This window comes from Hylobates moloch, unplaced genomic scaffold, assembly GCF_009828535.3.
Source record: "Hylobates moloch isolate HMO894 unplaced genomic scaffold, HMol_V3 SCAFFOLD_22, whole genome shotgun sequence".
Classification (NCBI taxonomy): domain Eukaryota; kingdom Metazoa; phylum Chordata; class Mammalia; order Primates; family Hylobatidae; genus Hylobates; species Hylobates moloch.
In genome coordinates, this window is record NW_026652297.1 from 11,136,284 (window position 1) to 11,157,846 (window position 21,563).

At 40.2% G+C, this 21,563-nt stretch overlaps 1 long non-coding RNA gene across 3 annotated transcripts in view; it reads right to left on the reverse strand.

Annotated features, from left to right (window-relative positions):
* Nucleotides 1-21,563, reverse strand: part of LOC131382289 (uncharacterized) — a 93,607-nt gene that overhangs the window by 55,842 nt on the left and 16,202 nt on the right. For 2 of the 3 annotated variants that reach the window (XR_009211605.1, XR_009211604.1), the window contains exon 2: nucleotides 5,192-5,290. This is a non-coding gene — a long non-coding RNA (uncharacterized LOC131382289). Of the gene's footprint in view, nucleotides 1-5,191; nucleotides 5,291-8,620; nucleotides 8,687-21,563 lie in introns of those variants that run through there. The other variant, XR_009211606.1, reaches the window with a different exon arrangement.

Below are 21,563 nucleotides of genomic sequence, written 5' to 3' on the forward strand. Positions count from 1 at the left end.
TCATTCTCATTTTACAGAGGAGGCTTAGAGAGGTGAAGTATTTTGCCCAAGGTCACATAGTTGTAGTAACAGGTGAAGCCAGGATTTAGCTGATTTATGGAAAGCTTCTGATTTGGTTGCTGTCAGTTTCACCACTGGCCTAGCACTAAATAAGCATGTTTCTCTCTCTCTCTCTCTCTCTCTCTCTCTCTCTCCCCTCTCCCCCAACCTTCACTCTTCCTCTCCCTCCCCCGTCTCCTCTCACACACTAAAGTTAATTATTTAATGCCGGTAATATATATCTTCACGATGGCATTTTGCAGCACTGAGCTTTAAACAGTACGTGTTTAAATACATTTAATCCAATGAATATTTCAAGGTAATTAATCTCCACAGCGTGAGAGAATGCTCAGGTTTCCCAGCACATCAAAATACATCTGAATCAGCTGAGGAAATGATTTGCACACTCTGCAGTGGGTTGAGAAAGAAAGATTCACTTAAAGACTTTTAGATCTGACTCCCTGGTGTCAACGAGCAGAAAGGCTGCTAAAGAGAAGGATTAAGGCGCCTCCTAGTGGTTATATTTATGCAAGGAGCGAATATGGCTAACAACTATTGGGCAAGAGGACTACTTGTTTGAGTTGGCCGGGGTGGGAGAATTTTGTTTGTTTTTGTTTTTGTTTTTGGAGAGTACTATCCTGCAAATGTGTGCACATACACATATGTACACACATGCATAATTCACATAATTTTTGTGTATCAAATACACATCACCATGGTACATGGCACCTGTGTTATATGCTACTGTTTTATGAGTGTGGGAGTATGGTGGGATAACAGTGGGTGAGAATTTGCATGGGTGCCTACCCACATGATTTTGCCTGGACTCTCTAACCCTTCTGTAGGTGTTGAGATGACTATATTTGTTGAAGATTTAGTTTGAGCCCATAGAACTCAACGGATGGAGTTAATTGGCCTGATTTCCAACTCATGACGTTAGTAGTAGTAATAGCTGCCATCAACTGAAGGATTATAGCTGTGGCCATATATATGTGTGGGTTTCATATGCTATATCTATATATTACTATACAAAGTTATAGTTATTACTATAATATATAATACAGTAATTATTACTATATTACTATTATAATAACTATAACTAGTAATATACAGATAGCTATATATACATATAAATGTGTATATATAATCCCATGTGATCCTCTTGTCAATCCTGTAAGAGATTAGTGTCAATAACCCACATAACTGATGAGAAAACTGAGGCTCAGAACTTGAGCAACTTTTCCAAAGTCACACAACTTGTCAAAACCAGGCCTGCTGATTCCTGAGTCTATGTTATTAACCTTATACTGCCTTTGCATCACATTTCACACGGCAATGAACTTGTGCTAGCAGTACCAAATCAACTAATATTTATTATTTACCCACTAGAGGCAACCTACTAGTACAAGACACTGTGATTGGTACTGTTGAGGGAACACACACACACACACACACAAATTATGATGCCTATCCTCAAAAATTTAATAGTTTTATTGAATAAGATAATAAAGACTTTAAAATTTAAGTCTTTTTTGAAAAAAAAAGACTTGACAGCAAAAAAAAAATATTTAAGGTGACAGAATAATCTTAGAAGATAGGGCATTAGACAACATTATTTAATTGCCAAATAAATAAGAATTACCATGGGGAAGGTCAATTCAGCGGGTATTTGAGCTGGGTTTTGAAAGTTGAGTGAGCTGAAGGGGCAGGTAGTGCTTTCCTGAAAGGAAGCTACTCCAGAGAGCCATGAAACACGGTGAAGTAGCCAGAAAACAGTGGGCTGGGGACCTGCAGCCCCAGAGACTCAGTCACAGGCCTGCTGAGGACACTTAGGCAAAGCATCCTTGCCTCTTTACACCTCAGTCTCACCATCTGTACCTTTAGGAAATTGGCCCCACTCAGAACCTCTTTGGCCTAAAATTTTATATTCTGTAAGTCTAGAAATTTGAACTGAGTCATAGTCCATAAAGGACTACAGAGTGTCAGGATGTTTTATTAGTGGTGGAGTGGCTGAGCTGTCATTTCAACCTGCTCACCATCTGGAGGAAAAGGGGGCAATACCTCTCATCCACACTCATAAACATGCTGAAGGGTTCCTTTCATGGTTAATGGCAGCACACCCTCTAGCACATGCAGAAGGACCAAAGATATGCAGTACCATTACCTAAGATATGCAGTACCATTACCTAGATGGTGGGTATGGCATTACATATCAAGATGTTTTTCCTAGCATCGTGATTTGGTGCCTTACACACATGTCACTGTATAATAGAAAAAACATGGTATCAATGGGAACCCGACCTGACAAAACAGCCCATTTGTGTACTTTCCCGTGAATGGTTTGTAGTTCTCCACATGCACATTCTCACTTTAGCTCCAGACCTCGGAAAATGCTGCTATCTCTGCTTGGAACAAACATACACACTCATACTCATGCACACACTCCTGTGCACACATATCTTTATTCATAATATTCAGTGGCATTTATTAGGAGGTATGAATCCCAGATGATAGCTCAAGAGCACAAGCAGCATACTTTATTTATAGGTTAATACAGAGCAGAGTCCCTATTCTGGTAGGTGGGAAGCAAATTTGGAGCATCTCTCTGTCCTCTTGATTACATCTAGATTCTGGGGCGGAATGAGGGGGAGCTTATGTGATGTCCTTGATGTTTCCTGTCCACACTAGCTGAGAGATCCCCTGAGCTATCTGTCAGGGAGCTCACTGTGGAGATGTTCCTTGTTCCCAGCTCACAAGCTTTCTTAGTGGCTTCTGTGCCCAGTCCCTGGCACACAAAAAATTACTCTGCCATGCCCTGCCATGCCACATATGGTGCCTTCTCTACTCCCTCAAATACCCCTCACAGCCGCTTCCATCCCTCTCTGGGTAATTCTAGCCCTCCTGGGCCTTTGTGCAGGAAAAGGGCAAATGTGCCTTTAGATCTTGGGCTCCACAAATCTATTTGGTGCTTCTGTGGTCTTTTCCCCAGGAATACATCTAAAAACTCAAAAGGAGAAGACTCCTCTGCAGGACCAGCAGTAGCCTGACTTTCCTTCCCCACCCCTCCTTTCCCTAGGAATTCTTTCTGAATTTCAGAAATTGGAAGCTTTAGGATGGCTTCTTCGTGCAAGAGTTCAGTCCAATCAGGAGAATGCCCTAGGCAGGTTCATAATAAGTAACATACAAAAAATAACTGATCTCTGGAGGTGTCAAGATCATACAAAAGACAAAGAAAGACCCAGGAACAATTGGAGACTGTCAGAGAACAGGGACAAATGACAATCAAATACAATGTGGTATGTTGAGTAGGATCCTGGAACAACAACAACAACAACAACAAAAATACATTAGTGGAGGCCAGGCGCGGTAGCTCATGCCTGTAATCCCAACACTTTGGGAGACCGAGGTGGGCGGATCACCTGAGGTCAGGAGTGTGAGACCAGCCTGGCCAACATGGCAAAACCCCATCTCTACTAAATACACAAAAATTAGCCAGGCATGATAGCACATGCCTGTAGCCCCAGCTACTCAGGAAGCTGAGACAGGAGAATCACTTGAACCTGGAGGCGGAGGTTGCAGTGAGCCAAGATCACGCAACTGCACTCCAGCCTTGGTTAATGGTATTGTGCCAATGTTAATTTCCCAGTTCTGATCATTGTTCTATGTTTACACAAGATGTGAACAATTGGGATTGTATAGGTGAAGAATATATAAAAACTCTGTACTATTTTGCAATTTTTCAGTAGCCACATGTTCATTGCTAGTACATAGCAATAAATTGATTTTCGTATGCTCATCTTGTATCCTACAAGTTTGCTAAACTCACTTATTACAGTTTTTATGTAGATTACTTGGGATTTGCTGTATAGACTACCATGTCATTTGCAAACAGGGACAGATTTATTTCTCCTCTCTAATATGTATGCTTTTTATTTCCTTTTATTGCTTTTTTGCTTGGGTTAAAACGCCTATCACTATGTTGAATAAGAGTGATGAGAGTGGAGATCCTTGCCTCGTTCCTGATCATAGGGGAAAGCACATATTGTGTCATTATTGTATTTTTCAGTTCTAAAATTTCCATTTGGTTCTTATTTATATCTTTTATTTCTTTGCTGATACTTTCTTTTTACTTTTCTAAGACTTTTAACTTTTGTTTCAAGTATGTTCATTAATGGCTCATTGAAACACTTTTATGATGGCTGTTATAAAATCTTTGTAATATAATTCTAAAATTTCTGGCATCATGGTATTGACATCTATTGACTGTCTTTTTCATTCAATTTTAAATCTTCCTGGTTCTTGATGTGACAAGTGATTTTCAATAGAAACCTGATTGTTTCTATTGAAATGATCTTTATCTTATCTGAACCTTCTGTTTTAGCTGACTTCTTCTGACACACTGCTCCAGCAACGTGGTAAGGGGTGGAAGGGCATCTCATTATTGCCAGGAGTAGGTTCCCCGCTCATCCTCCATGGGCACTTCACAGGATGGGGGATTCTTTGCTACTGCTAGGTGGGATTATAAGTTCCAGCTTCCCACAAGGCCTCTCTACTGAGACTTCCCTAGCTGGGAGGAGTGGGAGTACCTCATTAGTATTCCCCACATGGCCCCTGCTGACACCATGCGGGTGGTTGGGAGGGTGGCTTTCTTACTGCTAGGCCTTCTCTATACTACTTCACTGGGATGATGGAGGAGCACCTCATTACTGATAGTTTAGGGAAGAAGTCCAGGCTTCCCATATGGTCTCCACTGACACTGTGGAAGGGTGGGTCTCGTTATCACCCAGTGGGGATTAAAGTCCCAACTCCCTACTTGGCCTTCTCTGGTACCACCCCAGTAGGAGAGTTGGGACAGTTCATCACAGCTGGGTGAGGGTGGACATTTAAGCTCATAACGTGGTCTTTGTTGGCATAAGTGGGGTGGAGCAGCATTTTTTTCCTATGGTGCTTGGCTGAAGTACAGAAGTTATTACAGTTATCGTCTAAAAGTTTTCTCCCTTGCTAGGCTGCCTTTTCCTGGTCCGCTGGTTAATGAGAACAGGCTTTTATTTGGGCTACGTTTGTTTGTGCCAATTGGTGTTTCTATGTTGCTGACTTCTTCAGCTCCAAGTCTGGGAAATACAATGCAAAAAAGAAAGCCCAGGGAACTCACCATTGTGTCATTATTTGGGTTCTGAAGTCCCTAGATGGTCTTTTATGGTCTTTTATACTTATGGAGAGAAATAGGCGGAAAGATGTCTCCTCCATGTTCCTGGAAGTGAAAGTAAAAAACTGATTTTACAAATTTGAAAACATCTTGAATCATTAGGAGTTCTCAAGTCTATGTCCTGAGTCCTTGCTTTCCCTACCCCCACTAGACTAGAAGGGACTCCTTGTGTATCTGTTTTCACCAATACATCTTGTCCCTGCGGTAATAATTATGGAATAGCACCATAAATAAAAGGAGAGGGGGAGGGGAATAAGAGCACAAACAGTATGTGGAAATATCAGGTGCCAAAAAATTAGGTTAATAGTTTTAAAAGATACCCTCATCTCAAATATATTATCTTTATGTCCTTTGCAGCAATATATGAGTTAGGCGTTATTATCATTTTACACTGAAAGACTGAGGTTGCTGAAGGTGGCAAAGTTCTGTATGTCAAGAAGGCATGAAGAGATGAAACCAGCTAAGTCTATCCTTTTTATTATGTAAGCAAAGGTTTTCCAGAACCCCTCACCAGCAGACTTCTACTTGCATCTCACTACTACAACAACGATGTCACATGGCCATCCCTCACTGCAAGCAAATATGGAAGAGCTAGTGGATGTTTCAAGCGGATGGCAATGAGAAGAAGGTTCAGAACTGCTGTTGGATCCACCCCTCTTCAGTTTTGCCATAATCTGTAACTATTAATAAGGAGCCTCCTTCCTAGTCAGGTTGACCCAAATCTCTGGAGAGCCTACTGCATTTTTCAAAGGCATAGTCAATATACTTTCATATTTGAAAACTTTAAAAATGAATAATATGTATAAAGAAAATTAAACTTAATATCTACTTGATGTCTGGAAATCTGTGAAAGATGTAGTGTTTAATACATGGGGCAGAATTTTTACATTTAACCAAAGGGGCATGAATTTAAACAGGTTAAAAAGCTTTGTATTAAGAAGTGAGCACTGGCCGGGCGTGGTGGCTCACACCTATAATCCCAGCACTTTGGGAGACCGAGGCAGGCGGATCACCTGAGGTCAGGAGTTCAAGACCAACCTGACCAACATGGTGAAACCTCATCTCTACTAAAAATGCAAAAATTAGCTAGGTGTGGTGGCAGGCGCCTGTAATCCCAGCTACTCGGGAGGCTGAGGTGAGAGAATCGCTTGAACCCGGAAGGCAGAGGTCGCAGTGAGCCGAGATCGTGCCAGTGCACTCCAGCCTGGGCAAGAAGAGAGAAACTCTGTTTAAAAAAAAAAAAAAAGTGAGCACCATGGGCACTATTAAGAGGCACTACCCAATACCCTAAGGTTACAGGAACTCCACTGGCCACATACAAAGATAAGCTGACCACCGTCTTTGTCAGCTGCAACTTATCTATTGAAGAAGGCCATGTTCTCTGGACCTGTTGAGTGTCAAGCTGCAAGGTCTCATAAATAGTTTGGTGGCCCTGTTAGTGTTAGCTGTTCTTAAAGTGACAAGGAGATCCACAGGGGTAGGGAGAGAGGAAGACACATGCTGTCAGCCACAGCCAGGGCTAAATGCCTTGCTGGCAACATTTTCCTTCAGGGTTACCCAGCACAGAGAGTAGCCAAGCTCAGGTAATTTTAGGAAAAGATCTTCCACTCCACATGATTGCTAATTGCCTACAAGGCAAAGCACAGTAGAAATAGCAGGCAGATATGAAACTCCAAATGTTGGTGATAACTGTATTTAACCTCTCCTAAAGGAACACTAAAGAGACTTTAATACTTTTGTGGGGGGAACCCCAACGTGTGAAAAGAGAAACAGCAATTGCTGACAGAGTCACTTTCCACCTGAAGGAACTGTGCCAAAATCAATTTCTAATAGGAGGGAAGGGTAATGAGAGTGCATTGTGGATTACAGTCACATTCTACATCTCTAAAAGCTTCTCTGGACAGAGTGTAAATTACATTGACCTTAAAGAAAATGTTCACACTTTGGTTTTTATGAACATTCCACCTGGATAGTGTGACCTGGCTTTAGATAAAATAAGAAATAAACCAAGAAACCAACTGCCATACAGAGCCAGCAGTCAAAACTGGTTTGATTATTGATTCTGACTGTTTTCTTCCTGCCCATATATCTAGAGAGCAAAGAGCATTATTTCCATAAATGTTATCCAAACCCAGGTCCAATTTGGAATAGCTATTTGATATCCCAACCTTGCTTTGACAATTGCTAAAATCAGTGTGATATTTGGGGCATTAAAAAAAGCAGACACCGACTCTGGGAAACTTAAGCCTAAGAGGTATGTATCAAAAGTATATTAGCTGGGGAACAAGGCAGAGCCATGACCCTACCACAGGATCTGTTTGCTCAGCACAGCATCATAGGTGCTACAAGCACTATAGTTATCGCTACCTCTAAATCTTCTCCACTGGTGCTGTTGCATTTCACTGCCCTGGACATGCTCTCTATGCTACCACTCTGCTGCAAATTATCACCAGCTGGCCAGCCTCTCAAGATTCAGTTCTGGCAGGAACACCTATAAGGTGCTACTACAACAACCTATAAGGTTGTACTGAGACCACATGACCACACTTAAGCACAAGGTGCCAGGGTATGGGGAATTCTCCATACAGGAGGGGTGTACTGGGCAGCCAGAACAACAAATACACTGTAAATGAGTTTAAAAAAATAAAGGGCCACTCCTATATGATATCCAAATTTATAAATATATAATACTATATATATTATTTATTATATTCTATATACATATATATACACACACACACACATACATAGATACATACTAAAAAAATAGTGTTTTCTGGAAATCAATCAATATTTATAGACAGGGTTACCATGAGTAGGTTTGGGTCCTGTGAAGACCTTGTTTTCAAGTCCTCAGCAGTAGAAGATGGGCTAAAAATCTTTACATGGGAGTTGCACTGGGTCCTTTTCCAGACTTCTGGGCTCCAGTGATTTGTACCAGTTTCCTGCCCTCTACACCTCCACCCCATCTTCTAGTCCACTTTCTTTTTGACCCTTTTTTTAAGACATTTATTTCTGACCAAAGTGTTATAGAAGACACAACATAGAAAGAAGGGAAGAGAACTAACTTTTGCAGAATGTTTATTTAATGAGTATTTTAGGAGCCTTCTTAGCTTAACATTATCCTTATAGGACGTAGAGCTGTAACTTTACAACACCCATCTGGGTTTAAGGCCCGGCTCTACTGATATTGTGACCTTGGGCAAGTTATTTAACCTTTGTAACCACCATATTTCTCATCATAAAATGGGGAGCAAGATGGCAGAATACAAGGCTCCACCTATTGTCCCACTTGCAAGGAAACCAAGTTAACAACTATATACACAAGCAAAGCACCTCCATAAGAACCACAAATCAGGTGAGCACTCATAGTACCTGGTTTTAACTTCATATCACTGAAAGAGGCACTGAAGAGGTAGGAAAAACAGTCTTGAAGCCCCGACACCACCCTTCCCTCGTCCGCAGCAGTGCAGCATGGTGTGGAGAGTATTTCTGGGTGCTGGGGAGAGGGAGAGCACAGCAAGTGTGAGGAACTGATGAACTCAGGGCTGTCTGTTAGACCAGAAAGAAAAACCAGACCAAACTCAGCTTATATCCACCCACAGAGGAAGTATTTGGACCAGCCCTAGCCAGAGGGGAATCACTAATCCCCAGAGGTCAATTGCCACCATGCGCTAAAGGGCTCTGGGTCTCTAAGTAAATTTGAAAGGCTGTCTAGGCCATAAGGACTGAACTCTTAGGTGAGTGGTAGTGCTGAACTGGGCCCAGAGACGGTGGACTGGGGGGCATCTGACTACTGAGACACCAGCAGGGGTAGCTAGGAAAGTGCTGGCATCACCCCTCCCCTAACCCCAGGCTGCACAACTCATGGCTCCAAAAGAAAGCCCTTCCTTTCACTTGAGGAGAGGAGAGAGAAGAGTAGAGGGGGCTGTGTCTTGTATCTTTGATACCACAGCAGAATAGGGCACTGGTCAGACTCATGAGGCCCCTGTTCCAAGCCCTAGTTTCTAAATGACATTTCCAGAAACACCCTGGGGCAGAAAGGAATCTGCTGCCTTGAAGGGAAGAACCCAGTCCTGGCAGCATTGATCACATGCTAACTGAAGGGCCTTTGGGTCCTGAATAACCAGCATTGATGCCCAGGTACTAAGGTGAGGACCTTGGGTGAGCCTCTGAAACTTGCTGGCTTCAGGTACCAGCTTGACCACGGGGGAGTAGAGCACCAGGTGGGCTCTTGGGGTCCCCGATTCAAAGACTTGACTCTTGGATGGAATTTCTGGACCCACCCTGGGCCAGAAGGGAGCCCATTGCTCTGAAGGGTGGGTCTCAGGAAAGACAGCATTCACCACAAGCTGACTGAAGAGACCTTGGGTCTTAAGGGAACATCAGTGGCAGTCTGGTAGAACTCCCCATGGCCCGTAATGGTGGTAGCTAGAGGATGAAGCTTTTCTGCCTTTGTAAAGAGGAGGGAAGAGTGGGAAGGACTGCCATCCTGTGGCTTGATGGCCAGCTCAGCCACAATACAAAAGAATACCAGGTAGACTTCTAAGGATTTTGACTCTAGTCTCTGACCCCAGATGGCACCTCTAGACCTATCTGGGGCCTGGGGGAATTCACCAACCTGGACACTAGCCTGGCTGGCTTTGCTACCTGCTGATTGTAAAGCCACAAGGCCTTGAGCAAACATAGGCAATAGTCAGGGAGTGGTTCAGCAGGCCTTGGGTGAGACCCAGTACTGTGCTGGCTTCAGGTCTGACCCAGCGAGTCATAGTGGTGGTGGCTGCAGGGGTGCATGTGTCACTCCACACCCAGATTTAGGTGGCTCAAAACTGAAAGAGAGAGACACTGTTTGTTTAAGGCAAGAGAACAAGAATCTCTGCCTGGTCAATACAGAGAATTCTCCCAGATCTTGTCCAAGACCATCAAGATGGTACCTCTATGAGTCTTCAAGAACCATAGAGTTACTGAGCATGGGGTGCCCCCTAAAGCAGATACAGCTTAGATCTCAACACCCAAGTCCTTTCAAATATCTGAAAAATCTTCTCAACAAGTACAGGTACAAAGAAGCCCAGGCAGTTAAAACTATAATAAATACCTAACTCCTCAATGCCTAGACATCTACAAGTATAAAGATAATCCAGGAAAACATGACCTCACCAAATGAACTAAATAAGGCACCAGGGAGCAATCCTGGAGAAACATAAATATGTTACCTTTTAGACAGAAAATTCAAAATAGCCGTGTTGAGGAAACTGAAATTCAAGATAACACAGAGATGGAATTCAGAATTCTACCAGCTAGATTTCACAAAGAGATTGAAACAAAAAGAATCAAGCAGAAATTCTGGAGCTGAAAAATGCAATTGGCACACTGAACAATGTATCAGAGTCCTTTAATAGCAGAATGAATCAAGCAGAAGAAAAAAATTAGTGAACTTAAAGACAAACTATTTGAAAATACACCATCAGAGGAGACAAAAAAAATAAAAAACAATGAAAACATGCCTACAGGACATAATAAATAGCCTCAAAAGTGCAAATCTAAGAGTTATTTGTCTTAAGAAGGTAGAGAAAGAGATGGGGTAGAAAGTTTATTCAAAGGGATAACAACAGAAAACTTCCCAAACCTAGAGAAAGATATTAATATCCAAGTACAAGAAGGTTGTAGAACATCAAGCAGATTTAACCCAAAGAAGACTACCTCAAGTTGTTTAATAATCAAACTCCCAAGGATCAAGGATAAAGAAAGGATCTTAAAAGCAGCAAGAGAAAAGAAACAAATATCATACAATGGAGCTCCCATAGAGCTGGCAGCAGACTTCTCAGTGGAAACCTTACAGGCCAGGAGACAGTGGCATGACATATTTAAAGGGCTGAAGGAAAATAACTTTTGCCCTGGAATAATATACCTTATGAAAAACTTTTCAGACATGAAGGAGAAATAAAGACTTCCTCAGACAAAAAAAGCTGAAGGATTTCATCAACACCAGATCTGTCTTATAAGAAATGCTAAAGGGAGTACTTCAGAAAGAAAAGGATGTTAATGAGCAATAAGTAATTACCTGAAGGTACAAAACTCACTGGTAATAGTAAGTACATAGAAAAACGCAGAATATTATAACACTGTAACTGGGTTGTATAAACTACTCTTATCCTAAGTAGAAAGACTAAATGATGAACCAATCAAAAATAACAACTACAACAACTTTTCAAGACAGTGACAGTACAATAAGATATAAATAGGAACAACAAAAAGTTAAAAAGTGGAGGGATAAAGTTAAGGCATATAATTTTTATTAGTTTTTTGTGCTTGTTTGTTTATGACAAATAGTGTTAAGTTGGTATCAGCTCAAAATAATGGGTTATAAGATAGTAGTTGCAAGTCTCATTGTAACCTCAAACCAAGAAACATACACCAAATACACACACACAAAAAAGCAAAGAAGTAAATTATATTACCAGAGAAAATCACTAAAGGAAGACAAGAAGGAAAAAAAAGAAGACCACAAAACAACTGGAAAACAAATTACAAAATAGCAAGAGTAAGTCCTTACTCATCAATAATAAATGTAAATGGACTATACTCTCCAATCAAAAGACATAAAGTGGCTGAATGGATGAAAAAACAAGAACCACTTATCTGTTGCCTACAAGAAACACAATTCACCTATAAATATATACATAGACTGAAAATGAAAGGATGGAAAAAGATATGCCATGCTAATGAAAACCAAAGAACAGAGGAGCAGAAGTAAATAGAGCAGTAGCTATATTTATATCACACAAAATAGATTTCAAGACAAAAAGTGTAAGAAGAGACAAAGAAGATCACTGTATAATGATAAAGAGGCCAATTCAGCAAAAGAATATAACAATATACATGTACCCAACACTGTAGCATCCAGATATATACAGCAAATATTATTAGAGCTAAAGAGAGATATAGGACCCAATACAATAATAATGTGGAGACATGAACATCCCACTTTCAGCATTGGACAAACTTCCAGGCAGAAAAGCAATAAAGAAACATCAGTCTTAATATGCACTATACACCACATGGATCTAATAGATATTTACAGAAAATTAGATCCAAGAGCTGCAGAATGCACACTCTTTTCCTCAGCGCATGGATCATTCTCAAGGATATACCATATGTTTGGTCCCAAAACAAGTCTTAAAACATTCAAGAAACAAATGAAACAATATCAAGCGTCTTCTCTGACCACAATAGAATAAACCTAGAAATCAATAGCTAGAGGAATTTATGAAACTATACAAATACATGGTAATTAAATAGTACGCTCCTGAATAACCAGTGGGTCAATGAAGGAATTAAGGAAATTGAAAAATGTGTTGAAATAAATAATAATGGAAACACAACATATCAAAACCTATGGAATACAGAAAAAGGAGTCCTAAGATGGAAGTTTATAAGTGTCTACACCAAAAAAGAGGAAAAACAGCTCTTTTGTTACCAACCATCCCCCACTTCCCTGGCAAACTATATGACACAGCAGAGGTGACCAAGAGCCCCTCTGGAACATAACCCCATTAGCCTGAGAAACACCTCCACATCCCCTACAGGGGACACAACAAGCCCCACCCAAGAAGAGTCTGAGCCCAGACTCACCTAATTCTGCCCCCACCTAAGGGTATTTCCCCACCTACCCTGGTAGCCAAACACAAAACACAGAAACTCTTGGGAACTTTAGGGCCTCGCCCACCACCTGAAAACCAAATACTTACCTGGCCATCTTAGAGCAAGCTTAGGGAACCCTACTGCTACCACAGCTGGCACTCTCTTGAAAGTACCACCTCCTGGCTGGAGGCCAACCAATTCAGGCCATTACAGCAACTCATGACAGAATAACCATGAATCCAGGAAGGAGAATACAACACCTAATTCCACTGCCTGCAACATCCTGGCTAACCAGAGGTCCTGAGTGTGCCCACATGACAACTTCACTGCTAGCATAACCAGCACTCAAAAAATCCAGCACACTAAACATATCTACAACTACAGAGTCCACTTCAGTTTTCTGCCACCTCTACCAGAGCAGGTATTTGTATCCACAGCTGGGAGACCTGAAGACAGATCAATCACATCATAAGACTCTTTGCAGACATCCCCCAGCACCAGCCCAGAGCCTGGTAACCCTACTGGGTGGCTAGACCCAGAAGAGCAATAACAATCACTGCAGTCCAGATCTCAGGAAGCCCCATCCCTAGGGGAATAGGAAAAGCACCACATCAAGGGATCACTCTGTGGGACAAGCGAATCTGAACAGCAGGCCTTGAGTTTCAGACCTCTCCACTGAAATAGTCTACCCAAATGAGAAGGAACCAGAAAAGTAATTCTGGTAAGATGACAAAATAGAGTTCTATGACTTCCCCAAAAGGTCACACTAGCTCCCCAGCAATGGATCCAAACCAAGAAGAAATCTCTGAATTACCAGATAAAGAATTCAGAAGGTTGATTATTAAGCTACTCAAGGAGCTAGCACAGAAAAGTGAAAGCCAACTTAAAGAGATTTTTAACAAATACAGGCTATGGATGAAAATTTCTCCAGATAAATAGCTATCATAAAGAAAAAACATTCACAACTTCTGGAAATGAAAGACACACTTAGGGAAATACAAAATGCACTGGAAAGTGTCAACAGTAGAGTAGAACAAGTAGAAGAAATAACTTTAGAGCTCAAAGACCAGGATTTTGAATTAACCCAATCAGACAAAGACACAGAAAAAAGAATTTTAAAAAATGAACAAAGTTTCCAAGAAATTTGGGATTACATTAAACAGCCAAACCTAAAAGTGATCAGCATTCCTGAGGAAAAAGAGAAATCTAAAAGTTTGGAAAACTTATTAGAGGGAATAATTGAGGAAAAATTCCCTGGCCTTGCTAGAGATATAGAAATTCAAATACAATAAGCTGAAAGAACACCTGGGAAATTCATCACAACAAGATCATCACCTAGGCACATAGTCATCAGGTTATCTAAAGTCAAGATGAATGAAAGAATCTTAAGAGTTGTGAGACAAAAGCATCAGATAACCTATAGAGGAAAACCAGTAAGATTAACAGCAGACTTCTCAGCAGAAACCTTACAAGCCAGAAGGGATTGAAGTCCCAGTTTTAGCCTCCTGAAACAAAATAATTGTCAGCCAACAGTTTTGAATCTAGCAAAACTAAGCTTCATAAATGAAGAAGAGATAAAGTCTTTTTCAGACAAAGGCTGAGAGAATTCACCACTACTAAGCCAGCACTATAAGAAATGCTAAAAGGAGTTTGAAATCTTAAAACAAAACCTTGAAATACACCAAAATAGAACCTGCTTAAAGTATAACTCTCACAGGGCCTATAAAACAATAATAGGTAAAAAGCCAGGGTTTTTTAAGGCAACAACTAACATGATGAACAGAACAGTACCTCACATCTCAATACTAATATTGAATGTAAGTGGCCTAAATGCTTCACTTAATAGATGCAGAATGGCAGAATGGTAGAATGGATAAAAATTCACTAAGTATCCGCCACCTTCAAGAGACTCACCTAACTCATAAGGACTCATATAAACTTAAGGTAAAGGGGTGGGAAAAGATATTCCACACAAATGGGAACCAAAAGCAAGCAGGAGTAACTATTCCTGTATCAGAGAAAAGAGACTTTAAAGCAATAACAGTTATAAAAGAGACAAAGAAGGACGTTATATAATGATAAAAGGACTAGTCCAACAGGAAAATATCACAATCTCAAATACATAAGCACCCAACACTGGAGCTCCCAAATTTATAAAACAATTACTACTAGACCTAAGAAATGAGATAGATGGCAACACAATAACAGTGGATGACTTCAATAATCCACTGACAGCACTAGACAGGTTGTGAAGACAGAAAGTCAACAAAGAAACAATGGACTTAATCTACACTCTAGAACAAATGGACTTAAAAGATATTTACAGAACATTCTACCTAATAAATGCAGAATATACATTCTTTTCCTCAGCACATAGAGCATTCTCCAAGATAGGCCATGTGGTGGATAGATCACAAAACAAGTCTCAATAAATTTAAGAAAATCGAAATTATATCAAGTATTCTCTCAGACCACAGTGGAATAAAATTGGAAATTAACTTCAAAAGCAACCCTCAAAACTATACGAATACATGGAAATTAAATAATCTGCTCTTGAATAATCTGTGGTTCAACAATGAAATCAAGATGGAAATTAATAAGTTATTTGAGCTGAATGATAAATAGTGACATAAGTTATCAAAACCTATGGAATACAGTAAAAGCAGTGTTAACAGGAAAGTTCACAGCATTAAATGCCTACGTCGAAAAGTCTGAAAGAGCACAAATAGACACTCCAAGGTCACACCTCAAGTAACTAGAGAAACAAGAACAACCCAAACCCAAACCCAGCAGAAGAAAAGAAATAACCAAGACCAGAGCAGGACTAAATGAAATTGACAAAAAAAAAAATACAAAAGATAAACGAAACAAAAAGCTGGTTCTTTGAAAAGATAAACAAAATTGATAGACCATTAGTGAGACTAACAAAGAAAAGAAGAGAGAAGATCCAAACAAACTCAATTAGAAATGAAATGGGAGATACTACAACTGATACCACAGAAATACAAATGATTATTCAAGTCTACTATGAACACCTTTACTCACACAAATTAGAAAATCTAGAGGAGATGAATAAATTCCTGGAAATATACAGCTATCCTAGATTAAATCAGGAAGAAATAGAAACTCTAAACAGACCAATAACAAGTAAACAAATTGGAACAGTAATAAAAAAAAAAAGTTGCCAACAAAAAAAGTCCAGGACCAGACGGATTCACAGCTGAATTTTGTCAGACATTCAAAGAAGAATTGATACCAATCCTACTGAAACTATTCCAAAAGATAAAGAGGAAATTCTCCCTAAGTCATTCTGTGAAGCCAGTATCATGCTAATTCCAAAACCAGGAAAGGACATAATAGGAAAACTACAGCCCAATATCCCAGATGAATATAGATGCAAAACTCCTCAACAAGATACTAGCCAACCAAATCCAACAGCATATCAAAAAAAATAATATACCATGATCAAGTGGATTTCATACCAGAGAATCAGGGATGGCTTAACATACACAAGTCAATAAATGTGATACATCACATAAACAGAATTAAAAACAAAAATCATATGATCATCTCAACAGATGCAGAAAAAGCATTTGGCAAAATCCAGCATCCCTTGTGATTAAAACCCTCAGCAAAATTGGCATAAAAGGGTTACACCTGAAGATAATAAAAGCCATCTATGAGAAACCCACAGCCAACATTATACTGAATAGGGAAAAGTTGAAATCTTCCCCCTGAGAACTGGAACAAGATAAGGATGCCCACTTTCACCACTACTTCTTCTTCTCCTTTTTGTTTAAAAATTACCTTTAAGTTCTAGGGTACATGTGCACAACGTGCAGGCTTGACACACGGGTATATATGTGCCATGTTGGTTTGCTGCACCCATCAACTCATCATTTACCTTAGGTATTTATCCTAATGCTATCCCTCCCCCAGCCCTCCACCCCACGACAGGCCCCAGTGTGTGATGTTCCCCGCCCTATGTCCAAGTGAGCTCATTATTCAATTCCCACCTATGAATGAGAACATGCAGTGTTTGATTTTCTGTCCTTGTGACAGTTTGCAAAGAATGATGGTTTCCGGCTTCATCTATGACCCTGCAAAGGACATGAACTCATCCTTTTTTATGGCTGCATAGTATTCCATGGCGTATATGTGCCACATTTTCTTAATCCAGTCTATCATTGATGGACATTTGGGTTGGTTCCAAGTCTTTGCTACTGTGAATAGTGCCACAATAAACATACGTCTGCATGTGTCTTTATAGTAGCATGATTTATAATCCTTTGGGTATATACCTGGTAATGGGATTGCTGAGTCAAATGGTAATTCTAGTTCTAGATCCTTGAGGAAACACCACACTGTCTTCCACAATGGTTGAACTGGTTTACAGTCCCACCAACAGTGTAAAAGTGTTCCTATTTCTCCACATCCTCTCCAGCATCTGTTGTTTCCTGACTTTTTTTTTTTTTTTTTGAGACAGAGTCTGGCTCTGTCCCCCAGGGTGGAGTGCAGTGGCACCATCTTGGCTCACTGTAAGCTCCACCTCCCGGGTTCACACCATAGTAGCTGGGACTACAGGCACCCGCCACCACGCCCTGCTAATTTTTTTGTATTTTTAGTAGAGACAGGGTTCACTATGTTGGCCAGGATGGTCTCGAACGATTGCCATTCTAACTGGTGTGAGATGGTATCTCATTGTGGTTTTGATTTGCATTTCTCTGATGGCCAGTGATGATGAGCATTTTTTCATGTGTCTGTTAGATGCACAGATGTCTTCTTTTGAGAAGTGTCCGTTCATATCCTTTGCCCACTTTTTGATGGGGTTGTTTTCTTCTTGTAAATTTGTTTGAGTTCTTTGCAGATTCTGGATATTAGCCCTTTGTCAGATGGGTAGATTGTAAAAATTTTCTCCCATTCTGTAGGTTGCTTGTTCACTTTGATGGTACTTTCTTTTGCCATGCAAAAGCTGTTTAGTTTAATCAGATCCCATTTGCCTATTTTGGCTTTTGTTGCCATTGCTTTTGGTGTTTAGTCATGAAGTCCTTGCCCAAGCCTATGTCCTGAATGGTATTGCCTAGGTTTTCTTCTAGGGTTTTTATGGTTTTAGGTCTATCATTTAAATCTTTAATCCATCTTGAATTAATTTTTGTATAAGGTGTAAGGAAGGGATCCAGTTTCAGCTTTCTGCATATGGGTAGCCAGTTTTCCCAGTACCATTTATTAAATAGAGAATCCTTTCTCCATTTCTTGTTTTTGTCAGGTTTGTCAAAGATCAGATGATTATAGATGTGTGGTGTTATTTCTGAGGCCTCTGTTCTGTGCCATTGGTCTATATCTCTGTTTTTGTACCAGTACTATGCTGTTTTGGTTACTGTAGCCTTGTAGTATAGTTTGAAGTCAAGTAGCATGATGCCTCCAGCTTTGTTCTTTTTGCGTAGGATTGTGTTTGCAATGCGGGCTCTTTTTTAGTTCCATATGAACTTTAAAGTAGTTTTTTCCAATTCTGTGAAGAAAGACACTGGTAGCTTGATGGGGATGGCATTGAATCTATAAATTACTTTGGGCAATATGGCCATTTTCACAATATTGATTCTTCCTTTCCATGAGCATGGAATATTCTTCCATTTGTTTGTTTCCTCTTTTATTTCCTTGAGCAGTAGCTTGTAGTTCTCCTTGAAGAGGTCCTTCATATCCCTTGTAAGTTGGATTCCTAGATATTTTATTTTCTTTATAGCAATTGTGAATGGGAGTTCATGCATGATTTGGTTCTCTGTTTGTCTGTTAATGGTGTATAGGAATGCTTGTGATTTTTGCACATTGATTTTGTATCCTGAGACTTTGCTGAAGTTGCTTATCAACTTAAGGAGATTTTGGGCTGAGACGATGGGGTTTTCTAAATATGCAATCATGTCATCTGCAAACAGGGACAATTTGACTTCCTCTTTTCCTAATTGAATACCCTTTATTTCTTTCTCTTGCCTGATTGCCATAGCCAGAACTTCCAATACTATGTTGAATAGGAGTGGTGAGAGAAGGCCTCCCTGTCTTGTGCCAGTTTTCAAAGGGAATGCTTCCAGTTTTTGCCCATTATGATATCGGCTGTGGGTTTTTCATAAATAGCTCTTATTGTTTTGAGATACGTTCCATCAATACCTAGTTTATTAAGAGTTTTTAGCATGAAGGGCTGTTGAATTTTGTCAAAGGCCTTTTCTGCATCTATTGAGATAATCATATGGTTTCTTGTCATTGGTTCTGTTTATGTGATGGATTATGTTTATTGATTTGCACATGTTGAACCAGCCTTGCATCCCAGGGATGAAGCTGACTTGATCATGGTGGATAAGCTTTTTGATGTGCTGCTGGATTCAGTTTGCCAGTACTTTATTGAGGATTTTCATATCGATGTTCATCAGGGATATTGGTCTAAAATTCTCTTTTTTTGTTGTGTCTCTGCCAGACTTTGGTATCAGGAAGATGTTGGCCTCATAAAATGAGTTAGGGAGGATTCCCTCTTTTTCTATTGATTGGAATAGTTTCAGAAGGAATGGTACCAGCTCCTCTTTGTACCTCTGGTAGAATTTGGCTGTGAATCCATCTGGTCCTGGGCTTTTTTTGGTTGGTAGGCTATTAATTATTGCCTCAATTTCAGACCCTGTTATTGGTCTATTCAGAGATTCAACTTCTTCCTGGTTTAGTCTTGGGAGGGTGTATGTGTCCAGGAAATTATCCATTTCTTCTGGATTTTCTAGTTTATTTGAGTAGAGGTGTTTATAGTATTCTTTGGTGGTAGTTTGTATTACTGTAGGATCGGTGGTGGTATCCCCTTTGTCATTTTTTATTGCGTCTATTTGATTATTCTCTCTTTTCTTCTTTCTTAGTCTTGCTAGAGGTCTATCAATTTTGTTGATCTTTTCAAAAAGCCAGCTCCTAGATTAATTGATTTTTTTTTTTTTTTTTTGAGACGGAGTCTCGCTCTGTCACCCAGGCACCCAGGCTGGAGTGCAGTGGCGCGATCTCAGCTCACTGCAAGCACCGCCTCCCGGGTTCACGCCATTCTCCTGCCTCAGCCTCTCCTAGTAGCTGGGACTACAGGCGCCTGCCACCACGCCCAGCTAATTTTTTGTATTTCTAGTAGAGACAGGGTTTCACCGTGGTCTCGATCTCCTGACCTCGTGATCCACCCGCCTCGGCCTCCCAAAGTGCTGGGATTACAAGCATGAGCCACCGCGCCTGGCCTCAATTGATTTTTTTGAAGGGTTTTTTCTGTCTCTATCTCCTTCAGTTCTGCTTTGATCTTAGTTATTTCTCGCCTTCTGCTAGCTTTTGAATTTGTTTGCCCTTTCTTCTCTAGTTCTTTTAATTGTGATGTTAGGGTGTCAATTTTAGATCTTTCCTGCTTTCTCTTGTGGGCATTTAGTGCTATAAATTTCCCTCTACACACTGCTTTAAATGTGTCCCAGAGATTCTGGTATGTTGTGTCTTTGTTCTCGTTGGTTTCAAAGAACATTTTTATTTCTGCCTTCATTTCTTATTTACCCGGTAGTCATTCAGGAGTAAGTTGTTCAGTTTCCATGTAGTTGTGCAGTTTTGAGTGAGTTTCTTAATCCTGAGTTCTAATTTCATTGCACTGTGATCTGAGAGATAGTTTGCTGTGATTTCTGTTCTTTTACATTTGCTGAGGAGTGCTTTACTTCCAATTATGTGGTCAATTTTAGAATAAGTGCGATGTGGTACTGAGAAGAATGTATATTCTATTGATTTGGGGTGGAGAATTCTGTAGATGTCTATTAGGTCTGCTTGTTGCAGAGCTAAGTTCAGGTCCTGGATATCCTTGTTAACCTTCTGTCTCATTGATCTGTCTAATATTGACAGTGGGGTGTTAAAGTCTCCCATTATTATTGTGTGGGAGTCTAAGTCTCTTTGTAGGTCTCTAAGGACTTGCTTTACGAATCTGGGTGCTCCTGTATTGGGTGCATATATATTTAGGATAGTTAGCTCTTCTTGTTGAATTGATCCCTTTACCATTATGTAATGGCCTTCTTTGTCTCTTTTGATCTTTGTTGGTTTAAAGTCTGTTTTACCGGAGACTAGGATTGCAACCCCTGCTTTTTTTTTGTTTTCCATTTGCTTGGTAGATCTTCCTCCATCCCTTTATTTTGAGCCTATGTGCATCTTTTCACGTGAGATGGGTCTCCTGAATACAGCACACTGATGGGTCTTGACTCTTTATCCAATTTGCCAGTCTGTGTCTTTTAATTGGTGCATTTAGTCCATTTACATTTAAAGTTAATATTGTTATGTGTGAATTTGATCCTTTCATTACGATGTTCACTGGTTATTTTGCCCATTAATTGATGCAGTTTCTTCATAGCATTGATGGTCTTTACAATTCGGCCTGTTTTTGCAGTGGCTGGTACCGATTGTTTCTTTCCATGTTTAGTGCTTCCTTCAGGAGCTCTTGTAAGGCAGGCCTGGTGGTGACAAAATCTCTCAGCATTTGCTTGTCTGTAAAGGATTTTATTTCTCCTTCATTTATGAAGCTTAGTTTGGCTGGATATGAAATTCTGGGTTGAAAATTCTTTTAAGAATGTTGAATATTGGCCCCCACTCTCTTCTGGCTTGTAGGGTTTCTGCTGAGCAATCTGCTGTTAGTCTGATGGGCTTCCCTTTG